Here is an 8,844-nt window from a genome sequence, read left to right on the forward strand (position 1 = left end):
AAACAGTATATTACCTTTCACATAAACTTCAACAATTTTTAATTCACACAGAAGACCATAGGTGAGAGGGGGAATTCGAACTCCCGCCCTTCAAATTACGAGCGCCCTAACCATCGAGCCAGTGCAGGAATGGAGTTGTAGTAGTATATTAAGGAAGCACATTATTCTACTAAACGAACAAGAACTCAAACAACGATTTATGAACATAAGGAAGAGTTTTATTGACAGTGGAACATGTTACCTGTTTTGATAGAATATTGTTGTCTTTTTCAGGTTAGTTCAAGTAAAATTACACATACTTCCCTAACCAGTCCTCCTCCATCTTGCACACTTTCAATTATCAGTTGCTATGCTCAACTGTGATAATATATAAGATTCTTCTTGGTGTAAAATCATAAATAAATAAATACATATAATATGGTTTTTATGTTAGACAGTTTTTATAAACTCGACGTGCTTCAACGCTTTTCTGGGATAAATCATGAATATAATTCTCTATTTGCACATCTTATGACATCTTAATTTAGATTTTTTTAAGGATAATTCTAACTATATGTCGATGTATCATGTACGTTGGACCAAGTCCAGCAGCAACCGGACTAAATTTATATCAAAGTAAATGTAGAGCTTTTTCAAACTTTAACTTGAACCTCAAAAATTATTTCCAGACACATAGATATATTTGTAACAGTATGTATGAATCAGTATAACAATGTATAATAAATTACATATGTTATCTGCACGTATACATGCTTGTCCTTGCTTATAGCCATGGTGAGTACAAGTGCCAGTGAGTACCTAGTTTTGCGAACCCTAAAGAAGCACTTGCTAATAATTAATACTTTCACTAAATTATAGTAAAAGTAACACCAAATTAGATCTCAGGGAACTTATTTTTCACACTATTCTAAGTTGCCTGACTAACATCAAATTACTTCCTCCACCCTTGCGTATCTGAATTAGACACTAATACATAACTGTCATTTATTTAATGAACCTTAGGAAGTGCGTTAAACCTTGAAGCTATGTTGACTCGAGGACATTAACTCTTTCTTTTCTTGTGGTATTAGAGACTTACAGTTCTTTATTTTATGTCTTTATTTTTTTAATCAACTCGTGAAACTTACTAATAGGATTATGCGTTATTATTTCTTGTAATAATTATTTAATTTTCTTATCATTATTAGTTTTATTTATCACTGCAGTTATTTCACCTTTATCTGCATGATACCTTTATTTTTATGTTTATTCTACTGTATCAAGTGTTTCGGACATCCAGTTTAGAGAGGTTTATGGAATTGTTTTTTTCCTTTCATCTTCTTGGCTTCTCTGGTATCACAATTATTATTTATTCTTGAAACTGAACAGTCTACGAAGCTCGGCTTTATATTATTGGAATGGTGCAATTTATAGTTGAAGTATTTAAACGTATCTATGGGTTTCTAAGGGCCGTGGAATCGTTATAAAGTGATGGTCAATCCCACTATTTGTTGGTAAAACAGTAGCCTTCCCTCTAGTCTCACAGTGATAAATTAGGGACGGCTAGCGCAGATAGCCCTTGTGTAGCTATGCGCGAAATTCAAAAACAAACAAACCTATAGGTTTCCTGTAAACCCCTATAATACACGTGTTGTGTCTTGGTAGCAATCACGGCAAGGAAATGACAGTTTATCTTTTATATTTCCATTGTGAATTGTATTCCAGGATATTGTGTGATGAGGCGGTTCACGAAGTTTTGAACCTTGTCCGTTGTTTGTGACCGTATTACGAACGTATTGTCAATATATCTATTTCAAATACTGGGGCGTAGAGCGGTTGCTTTGAGGGCGTTAATATAATACTTTTTCATGTAGAAGTTACTGAATTCTGATAATACGAATGAATTCGTTGGTAAGCCTTCTTACTGTTGGACGTACTTAGTTGAAAGTTGTAAATAACTTGTGTTAACATAAAAGGCTGTGAGATCTGTTATTGTGGAGATTGTTAGTTTGGCGGTTTCCTTCAGAGTTAGATTATTTCCAAGGTGTTGACGAATGGTTTGTTGTGTGTCAAGGGCTGTTTGTATGATAGAGAAGAGGTTGAATACATTAAGGCTGAAAATTGCGTCTTGTATAGCTATTTTGATTTGTTTTATAATATCTGCAAAGTGGACTGAATATGTGAGAATAGTTAACTTGTTAAAAGTTATATCTACCACGTATCTAACTAATAAGTTAAACTCTGCAGTTAACTACACGCCGAAGAAAAGTGGCTTTGTTAGTGAACTTTAGGTGGATCATAGACTTTTGAGAGTTTTTTTTAATACTATTAGTTGTTTCACTGTTTCTATTCAAATTTTAAAATAAATACTTCCAACAACAAGCCTGACCTATGAACTCACTTAAGTTACCACTACTCAATCAACTCTAATTAGGACACTTCGATTTTGTGTGTTTTTTTAAATTTCGCCCAAAGCTACACGAGGGCTATCTGCGTTAGTCATCCCTAATCAAGCAGTGTAAGACTAGAGGGAAGGCAGCTATTCATCACTACCCACCGCCAACTCTACCAACGAATAGTGCGATTGACCATCACATTATAACATCCCCACAGCTGAAAGGGCGAGCATGTTTGGTGCGACGGGAATTCGAACCCGCGACCCTCAGATTGCTAGTCGAACGCCCTAACCATTTAACCATGCCGGGCCGCAATACTTCGAAGTTACATTCCTCAGAACAGCTGCTCTACTCTCAAAGATTAGACTCATATATGTTGGCGATAGATTCGTAATATGACCCCGTACAGTACAGATAAAATTCAAGAATTTATGAACCAGGAAACCTTCTGTCATTTCTTGACGTAATGGATACCAAAACACATAATTCATATCCCGCATGATTTTGCAGGAAGCTCGTAGTCACGGACAATAAATCAAACCACTCTAACAATATAAAGACAGTCGTTATAGATATTTAGTATTCAGAATAAACAAGATTTGTTAGAGGTTTCTCTGAAACCAAACAAAGGAAATGCATGAATCCAGAATAATATTTGTAAATCACATCTCAGTACGAAGAGAACAAAACTCATTAAGATCCAAAGGATAGAAGAAACCTGAAGATGCCCTGAGAAGGCCGAAACTTTGTTCTCTGCTTTATTAGTAAAAGTATTACCAGCCGTCCTGAAATACATTTTTATTTCAAGCGGGTTTCTCATCGTCACGAGGAACTACATCTGTAGTATTCATTGTGCATGTGAAATCCAGTGTCCCGAGAAACAAAATAAACAATAAAAGTTAGAATTGTAAACAAAATAGACACATAGAACTCGGTAAAAAGATCAGTTTATAACAGTCGAAACATAAAATAAAGGCAGTTAGTAAGTCATGCTTGAGTGAAAAAAAATCAAAATTCTGCTTTATTTCAAGCACTAAATGATATCTTATAAACACAGCAAAATAAAAGAAGTAGATATTACTCACATTACGTTATTTTATTTAAAAATGTGCTGTAAAACTAATTTTACGTTCAGCTTAATACCTAATTCATCATATTACATTTTTGTTTAGTGAAACTTAATGATGATTCTTATGTGAATTAGGAACTAAACTGAATGATATAACGGGTAACGACAACTAGGTTTATTTTGATGTATTTATGGAATGTCACCGACTTAAGGAAAAGTTTAGTTGTCTGTTTTATTATTACTGCTACTTGCTAAAGTGTTTTTGGATGCACTTCACTTTTATGTATTATATCAACTTTATGCATTAATCATTATTGTTTAACTAAACTTTTAATGGAAGGAAACTCCTACAAGGAAGTAATATGCAAGTCGGTATGTTATTATACACATTACACTTTGGATTGGGAAATCTATTAACTTTAAGGATGGAAAAGTGTGAGAACCGGAAACAGCAGTGACACTGGATGGCATTCTCTTTCTGAGTTGAATAGTGAGAAATAAACTCTAGGAGCAATAATACTGAATTCAGATGACAAGAGTATTTATTGTCTTTTATTAGTTGATGTTATTTCTCAATCATTGCTGATGTGGTGTGCTTTCAGGGTTAAATATTTATTTATAACTTAAAAAGAATGGTAACGACCTCAGCTACATAGACGCAAATTGAGTTCACTGCTTTATGCCGCTAACACTAGAATTAGTATACATCGTAGAAATTACGAAAGAAAAATGAAAGTCCTGGCTGTGATCGCTAGGTGATCATGTTGCAAGCGCTCAGTCCAGCTTTTGTTACTCTACTTTGTATGCTTGCTTTTTGAAGCTGCTTCCTTCAGCAACAAAATACGGGATAAATTGAAAGCCGTTTTAAACAAATTTTACAATCTTGTTAATTAAGCTTTGCAAAAATATGCACCATGAATTTATGAAGTTTCTGGAAAACGTCGTGTGACTGTAAAATCAAAAGTAGGCAAAACTGGTGAATCAAAATGATATAGGGGTGTATAATATTTAATATTAAACAAAAACTTGTCTTTTTTAATTTTGGAGTAAAATAATAAGCATGCATGCATATTTTGTGCATAATAAGAAACTGTTCAAACAGAAAATACTATTGTAATTCTTTTTTTCCTTTTGGGCCCCAGTGGCACAATGGTATATCTATAGTCTTATACTGCTAGAAACCGGACTGAGATACCTCTGGTGAACAAAGAACAGATAAACCTTTGTGTAGATTTGTGTTTATTAACAAACAACAACAAAACCTCTTCATTTTTGTTTTGGCTAAAAAATATAGTTATCAAAAATACAAATTAATAGACTACTAACAATGAAAACCATTTTATTACAATGTATGTTAATTTATGATAGTACAACAGGGTTGGTAAGGAATATTCGTAAAAACCAAACGTTTTCTCCAAATTCTCAAGTCAGATAACTAGCTAAATTGTAATAAATAAATATGTGATATGTTAATCAAGTATTCTTCCTTCTTATAAGTAATTATTATTTGGCTTAAATAAAGATTCAAAGAATTACAAACATTAAGAAACATTAGAAAAGAAAACCTAAATGAAACAACTCTCATTATTAAATGAGATAATAAATGGTATAAAATTGAATTATAAACATCAAACGCTTCCGTTTCTTAGAATTTTAAGCAACAAACCTTTAGCTTTTTGTTTGTAAACTTTTAAATGGAAATACAAAAATATTACGGCGTTTTAACATTCGGAACTGGTTTTAGTGTTTTTTTGTGATCTGGGTCATTGTTAAAGTATCTAAGTGGTTGCAATGAACAAAGACCATGACGAAGGTTATTTTTTTATCCATTTGAACATTTCTGGTCTCTATGAGTGTATATTTGTTAGACTAATAAAGACAATAAACAATAAACATTACACAGTTCAATTTTATAGTTTTTAATATTTTTTATCTAAATTATACGTATAAGGTAAGTAATCTCAACAGCCCTTAGAAATAACTACGGTAATTCTATTTTTCTTTCAAAACTTGTGTTGGCGTTTTCCAATGATATACGGAAAATAGTTTGTGACTGTTTGTTTGTTTTTGAATTTTGCACAAACCTACTCGAGGGCTAACATAATAAATACACATAATTAGATTTTTATCTAAGTGTGGTTCTTTCATTTGTTTAATTTATCAGTTCACGTTGTTGATACAACTCTGCCCCCTACCAGCGGCACAGTCTAAAGACTTACAATACTAGAAACCGGATTTCAACACCCGCGGGGAGTGGGTAGAGGCACAGATATGCTTAAGTTCAAGCAGACAAAAACTATTCTAAAAATAATGTGTAAAAAAGTAACATACAAAATTATCCATATATTTTAAGAATGATGATATGCCTAACTTCCAACAACAAAAAGACTACTATATAAATAAATAATTTCTAAAAAAAGTAACATACAAAAATATCAATGTATTTTAAGCAATCATTTACTTCTTAACCTTATACTTTTCTACAAGACTGCATGTGTGAAGAAATTATTTTTTTGTTATTACAACAATTAAGAAAAATTAGCCAAAGCTTTGTTCAAAATTGATTTTCTCTGACAAAATTTATTTTTGAGAGCTCACGAAGCTATCGGCTGTTGTTTCTGTTTATGTTTTTGCTCAGTTTTGTCATTGTGTATAATTACCTCTTTTTTGTTTGTTTTTTCGTATGTAGCGCAGAATAATCTTTAAATACAATACATTTCTGCACTTAAAAAGGCAAAATTAAATATTTTGTTCTTACCTATTATTGCTTTAAAACGAGCCGAATTTTTTGTAATGAATAATAAGCAACTGTTACAATGAAATTATAAAATACGCTTTTCTATACAGGTACTGCTTAAAAAGTTTGGGAGAGTTACAAGAGTTTAATTATACTCACAAAAATAAGTTAAATATGAAACAGAAAACAGTAAATAATATTTACATAGACGAACGTAAAATGTACCATGCAGATAAACTATTCATATTCTGCTTCCTTTATTCAGTAAAGTGAACTCTAATTTTTCAGAACTTTCGAACATACAAGTATTGTAAGTTTAGCTTAGAAATTTGATCCAAAATGTGTTTGTTTGTAATTAAGAACAAAACTATACAATGGGCGATCTGTGCTCTGCCCATCGCAGTTGTCGAAAGCTGATTTCTAACGTTGTAGGTCCATAGACATTTCGCTGTGCCACGGGTGGGGGGCTTGGTCAAGGAAGTAATAAATTCCTTTCCCCTTAGTTACCCATTGTTTTAGGCCATTCACTTACGGTTTCACGTGGGATCTCTCGTGAGAAAGATTTTTTAAAGCTATTCACATTCTCTAGAAACAGACATTGATCTTTCTATTCGCCCCTCAGTAGCACAGAAGTATGTCTCCGAACTCGCACCGCTAGAAACCGGGTATTGATACATGTGGTAGCACAGGTAGCCCATTTTGTAGCTTTCTGCTTAATTTCAAACAAACGTTTCTATTGAGGTTAAGGTGATACTTTGAACGTATAAATTCCCTCATTTTCAACAAAATAATTAACGGTGACATAGGCAAGCTGCATACCCTGGGAAATAATAGCATTGTTGTTTCACGTTTATAATACTGTTTTCTCAGCTAATAAATCTTCTTCACAGAGTTATTCAAACAGAGTTTCACTTATTTCCAAGAAATAGTTATGAGGGCTTCAGTTTTCAGAAAAACACTACATTTCGGAAACACGCTCACATTTTATTTCTCTGTGAAATAAATAAATGTTGTTTTCGCTGAAGTTTTGGTTATGTCTATCATCTTTCCTCTTAACAACTCAGTTACAGTGAGATAATTCAGTATTACTTCTGAAAAACAAATCTTCAATCCTTCTGTTATTTTGAAGAGCCTACCTAAACAACAACAAAGATAAAAAAATCAATAAGATTATATGAATGTGAAACATAAAATTATGTGAACCTTAAATATAAATAGATGAATGGAATAGTAATGATAACAAATGATAGGTGCCCGGCATGGCCAGGTGGTTATGGCGCTCGACTTGTAATCTGAGTGTTGCAGGTTTGAATCCCCTTCACTCCAAACATGCTCGCCCTTTCAGTCTTGGGACATTATAATGTGACGGTCAATCCCACTATTCGTTGGTAAAAGAGTAGCCCAAGAGTTGGCGGTGGGTGGTGATGACTAGATGCATTCCCTCTAGTCTTACACTGCAAAATGAGGGACGGCTAACGCAGATAGCCCTCGTGTAGCTTTGTGCGAAATTCAAAACAAAACAAACCATGCCCATATAGTGTCACGCGCACTTTTTTAAGGGAAATGCTACTTTAAATAGAACACACAAAATAAAAGTGGCAACTGACCCTTTCCAGTGGCGAGTAAGATGATACTTTGAGGTTTTAATCTCCATTGTTTTGCTTCTGGGATGGCCATCAGTGATGTGAATGGTGCATTATACGATCTTATATACAGGTCTACGCTCTTTTGGCGTGAGACAGCTCATTTCAAAAAGTTTTTTAGTTGAGTAAATCATGAACTCGACCCAAATCGTGTTATCAATAGACAAGGGCCATCACTTATTTTTCATTGATTTTGTTGATACACATTATTTTCACTTTGCTTTTCAAATGCTTCGTTCACTTTCTTCAAACTCAATTAGAATCCAGAATTCTACTATCTGATACATTTCCTGCTATTAATTGCGATTACCAAGCGAAAACTAAGTCATTGCACCTGTGAATACCACAGAGTAAGGTAGTAATAGAAATCTGATGTTGTAATTATGGTCTGTGTTTAACCTGATAGTTTAGTTTTTTTAATCAGTCTGTTTCGCCATACTTACCACAACTCTTCTATTCTTTAAGTTACAAAAACCGCAAATCAGGAAATGGCATTTTCCACGAATATAAAAAGTACTATTGTTAGCAGGATGCAAGTGTAACTATCGGTCATGACGTACAGAGTTTGTGGATGCATTTCTTATAATGTGAGTAATATTCAACTGGAGAATGGTTGATAACGCTACTACAGGTACCTATGAGTGAGGCTTAGGAGATTTCCAACATTTAAGGGTACAAGTAAAAATACTGTACCATTTCCTAAAGTGTTTTAAGCAAATAATTGTTTTCAGTTTGTACACGGAAACATTTGGTAAATGGTAGATTGTTAGTGAAGAGACAATATTAACAAATAAGTTCACACCACATTTGAGAAAAAAACAGTTTTACCTGATATTTTATATAACGGTAATAAAGAAGATATTGCATTAGATTAAAATGAAATACATATGATTGGATAAGATTATCTGTAACAAGTAAAATCCACAAACAATAACTTATGCGTCATCACAAATTTGGACTTAGGATGTGCAGTGTTTTATTTCGTTATTGCTTAATATTTTTAATAATACTGAAATGCTT

The sequence above is a fragment of the Tachypleus tridentatus genome, chromosome 7 (genome assembly GCF_004210375.1).
Source record: "Tachypleus tridentatus isolate NWPU-2018 chromosome 7, ASM421037v1, whole genome shotgun sequence".
Classification (NCBI taxonomy): Eukaryota; Metazoa; Arthropoda; class Merostomata; order Xiphosura; family Limulidae; genus Tachypleus; species Tachypleus tridentatus.